The sequence below is a fragment of the Eleutherodactylus coqui genome, chromosome 1, assembly GCF_035609145.1.
Source record: "Eleutherodactylus coqui strain aEleCoq1 chromosome 1, aEleCoq1.hap1, whole genome shotgun sequence".
NCBI classification, from domain to species: domain Eukaryota; kingdom Metazoa; phylum Chordata; class Amphibia; order Anura; family Eleutherodactylidae; genus Eleutherodactylus; species Eleutherodactylus coqui.
Genome location: NC_089837.1, coordinates 204,652,836 through 204,657,706, shown reverse-complemented (window position 1 = coordinate 204,657,706; position 4,871 = coordinate 204,652,836).

Here is a 4,871-nt window from a genome sequence, read left to right as displayed (position 1 = left end):
CTGCAGGGCGGGAGCCTACAGACTCTTACCTACCTAGTGCTATTGCAAGCTCTCTTTTTGAGCTATTAGATCTAGCACCATTGATGTGCAAGAGCCTGTTTGAAGGATCTGGATGCAAAATGCTTAATGGTATTGTAACCAGATCCTCAAACAAAATAACGAATATGCAAATGAACACTGTGGCTTAATTGGGGATTGACCAAAAGACCACATATTCACCTGGTGGATTCTATATCAATCACCTAGAGGTGGACCCACACCCTGAATAGTGGAATTCAGCAGGATCTTGTCAATTGATAATACCTGCTTCTATATATCTATATGTACCAGCAGTGCACTAATCATTAAGGGACACCCCTAGACACACTGTGAGGGACTATACATCTGTCTCCACGAAGTGTAAAGGAAGTTAATCCCCCATTCAATCTAAGACCAGGGTACTTCCCTTTTCTGGTTTTTCTTTTGTTTCGTCTTGATTTATGTTTGTTAGTGTCATTGTAAGCCCACGTTTTTAGAATTACTTAGTAAATAAAAATTATTAATTTTATATCTATATCTGTGAAGGGTTTCGAATATTTTACATATAGATTTGCATATCACTGTGATTTCTTAAATACCAGGTATTAGTTGACATTTTGTACAAAACATGAAAGCTAGCAGGCTACTTCACGGCTCCTGGTTATACTGCTAGTCCCTACACTAACCAGGAGTCCAGCAGAACCGGGCAGAGTTCACACAGCACGCTGAAACAGGACAAGACACAGTTCGCAGGTCATACAGCTAGCCAACACAAAACTGCCAGAATTTAAACAAACAAACGGACATGAACCAGCAAGACACAGATCACACAGCAAACAAGGATTCATGACTGCTCACCCTGAACACCAGACAGACTGGCCAGGAGCTGGGTTTATATGTGAGCACAGACCCAGGAGATTGGCTAGCAGGAAGTACCACACCCAGACAGCTCAATCAATTAACCCTGAGAGTGCTGTGCTGCTGGAAGCACAGTAGTACAACATGTCTCAGCAGCACACGTAACACCCTCTCTGTCTGCTGGTTCCCCATCCAACAGATCTTGAAAGGAATCCTCAGAGTTTCTATCTCATGGGGTCTTTTAGCTGGTCTGGAGGGGCCCCAGTTGAGAAATACAGGTTTGAGATCGAAGCCTGTACTTCCTCTCTGACCATGCTCCTAAGATCATTCATCAGAGTAGCCTATTTCTCTTTTACTATGTTGGCAGTATACTCCATGCAATTGCTTTCTATAGTTTTCTTCAGGTTTCTTGGCATATAGAACACATTTTCTAGCTTTCCTCTTGGTCTTAGGCTTGAACCTCTGAGTTTCTTTGTCACCTTGAAATTACAAGAAAAACTCCTGTAATGCTATATTAACAAATACATTATAGCATTTATCCAGGACTATTCACAAATTTGCGGGGTTTCTGCATCACCTTCACAGCCATCCATGGCGCTTACTGAGGTAGGTAAGCTTTAGGCTAGGAGCAGCAGCACCAACTTTCCAAGAACTAATGAGCTCAAATGTGATACCTGGCCAGGGTGGAATGCTGCCTTCTGGATGCATGATTACATCAGGGCATGTCTCCATTCACTGAAGGACAGTCTTCATGGGATGCACACCCACGCCGGAGTGTGTGCAGAAGCGAATGTCAAGCGCATGACAGCTGGCGCTTGAGAACAGCGTTATATTTATCGGGCGTGCTCTGAAAGATCTTACGCTGGATCAGAGTTCTTGCGATCGCTTCCCTGCTCGATGTAGAGTGGGATAAGGCTAAGGGACTTGCAGTAGGTTTTAACTTGAGTTATTCGGAGGAGAAAAGAGAGCCTCTAATCAAGGCTGGTCTGCTTTTTCCACAAATGGAACTCTCCTGGAGGTGGGTGGGAAGGTGCTTTTAATCTCTCCTCCTTCCGGTCCCTACAGAGGGCAACCTTCGTGTGCGCTGTCATGAATGGACGAAGTGGAAATGTAAAATTTAAAAAAAAACAAACCTGTGATGTTATGTAAAAACCTAAATCTATTCCACAAAAAAAATATTTTTTAAAAATTATGAGTCAATTAAATATTAACCCCCTTAGTGACGGAGCCAAATTTTAGAATTTGGATATATGTCACTTTAACATAGAATAACTCTGTAAAGGTTTTGCATATCCAAGTTATTCTGACAGTTTTTTCACCACATATTGTACTTCATTTAGGTGGTAAAAACAGACCTTTAGAATTAGTGTATATTTATTAAAAGCGCCAAAATTGGGACAGTTTTGAAAAACACAGTCATTTTTTCACATTTTCCATTGCAATATGTAAAATATGTGCAAACATACTATAGAATTTTTTATAATATATTTCCATGTGTTTACTTTATTCTGGACGCACATTTGAAAAAAAAACGTTAGTTGTTTTTTAAGCATTTAGGAGACTTATAAATGTAACATTAATAACATCGAGGAACATTTTGTTTTCCTACATCAAGCCAAGATTGCAAAGGCTCATAGGTGTCAGAATGATAGACATGCCCACAAATTACCCCATTTTAAAAACGACACCCCTAATGTATTTACTGAGGGGTGGCAGGAGTATTTTGCCCCACAGTTTCTTTTCAGGAGTTAATGCAATTTAGAGGAGAAAAAATAAAATGTCATTTTTGCAGATATGTCATTTTAAAAACATTTTGTTTTGTTATAGTGCGAATGAAAATGAGGATTTGCACCCCAAAATGGATCCCCCTGTCTGTCCTGTGTTCAGAAAAATACCCTTTGTGGCCCTAATATAATGTCTATATGCACAATGAGGCCAAAAACGAAAAAAGCTGCCGATGGCTATCAGAACAGAAACTTTGCTTGAAGGCCTCTTATGCCCCCCACTTGTAGAGCCCTTAAATGGCTAAAATGGTAGAGAACCCCCACAAATGACCCCATTTTGAAAACTAGACCCCTTAACAAATTGATCTAAGGGTGTACTCCGTATTTCGACCAGACAGTTTTGAATGAATCTAAGCAAAGCAGAAGGAAAGAATTACGATTTTCATTTTTTTAAGCAATTATGTCATTTTAAAAATAGGGGTTTTTTTGTACAGCACAGATATGAATGAAGACTTGTACCCCAAAATAGATACTCCTGTTTGTCCTGTGTTCAGAAACATACCCATTGTGGCCCTAATATTATGTCCGTATGTACAATGCGGCCCAAATGGAAATAAGGATTAAACTTAAACTGTTTTTTTTTTACTTTTACGTGATCACCATTATCCGTCGGGGGACCTACATAATATTAGGCATGTAGTTTAAATTTTATGGCTAATCGATGTAGTACACCTAATAGTTTACTATAATTTTGAGACACAGGTCACATGCCATCTGGAGCAAAGGTAGCATAGGAGGCAGGGAGTAATTAAGCTGCAGTGGAACTGTGGCCTAAATCTAATACTGTGGCAAAGCCATGACGTTGCATCTTATGTGGAGGTGGTGAGGAAAAGGGCCTGAGGGCAGACTAGTAGTCCTCAGTCTACATGTGATGCCACAGTCAAACTGAAAAATCACATGTCGCTGTAAGAGTTTAGGGAGATTGCAGTTCAGTAGGCCTGAAAACGCCAGGGCTATTCAAAGTCTAGCTGTGTGGCACAGAAAATCACTCCATGGCTCCCACTTGAGGATAATCGGGGAAAACAAGTCATCATTCGCATTTCCAAACTAAAAGGGAAAAAGAAAAAAAACATTCCACGGCTGGTCTGTGTAGAAGGAAACTAAACCAATATTTTTGGTGTAGTTTCCATCTCATAGTCACAGCCACGGTCTTGTGTGTCCTCCAGTGACACAAGCGTGAAGTTTATACACTACTTGAGTTTATATTCTGTCAACTTTTCAAGTGTCAGTAAATCAAATGCAAAGTGTGTAATCCTACAGAGTTTAAAGGATTTGCAAATGGATCTAATCTCTACAAGTCGAAACAATGTGGCAATATGGCTCTTGAACTGTTCTTTGTTGCAGAAAACCTCTCTGTGACTATTTGGACCACTGTCCCATATTCAGAAGACACAAGGTGCTCACAGTACTTCTTTGTTTTGTAAGTAGCAAATGGTTTCTAGGATGACTAAGCTATTTCAGCCCTACTTTGTGAACTAAAATATTTAGAGAGCCAATTTACTTGTATATCATGGCTAATGCAAGTAGTACAAACATGCGTAATGCTAACACTCTTAGGCCTCATGTCCACGGGGAAAATCAGATCCGCTGCAGATTCTCCATGGAGAATCTGCAGCGGGTCCCTCCTGCCCCGCGGACATGAGCGCCGAAAATAAGAATTTAAAAGTATTTACCATCCGGCGCGGGCGGAGAACATCAGCTGTTCCTCACGGCCGGATCTTCATTTTCGGCCGGCGGATGAATTCCTGACGCCGGCGGCACGTCGCCGGCACGTCGCCGACGTGCCGCGCGCATGCGCCGGGCACATCCGCCGAGCCGAAGCAAGGAAGATGCGGCCGTGAGGAACAGCTGACCTTCCCCGCCCGCGCCGGATGGTAAATACTTTAAATTCCTATTTTAGGTCTCCCGCGGATCCGGACGGCTTCCATAGGCTTCAATAGAAGCCCGCGGGAGCCGTCCCCGCGGGAGACCCGCACGAAAATGGAGCATGGTCCGGATTTTTCCATGCTCCATTTTTTTTAAAATCCCTTTTATTGACGATCCGCGGGTATTTATCTACCCGCGGGTGGTCAATGCATCCCTATGGGATGCGGATCCGCACGCGGGAGATCCGCTGCGGATCCTAAATCATATTTTGCCCGTGGACATGAGCCCTAAACCAGACTGTGTACAAAGACAACTATTTTTATATAAAGACAAAGAAAACAAAAA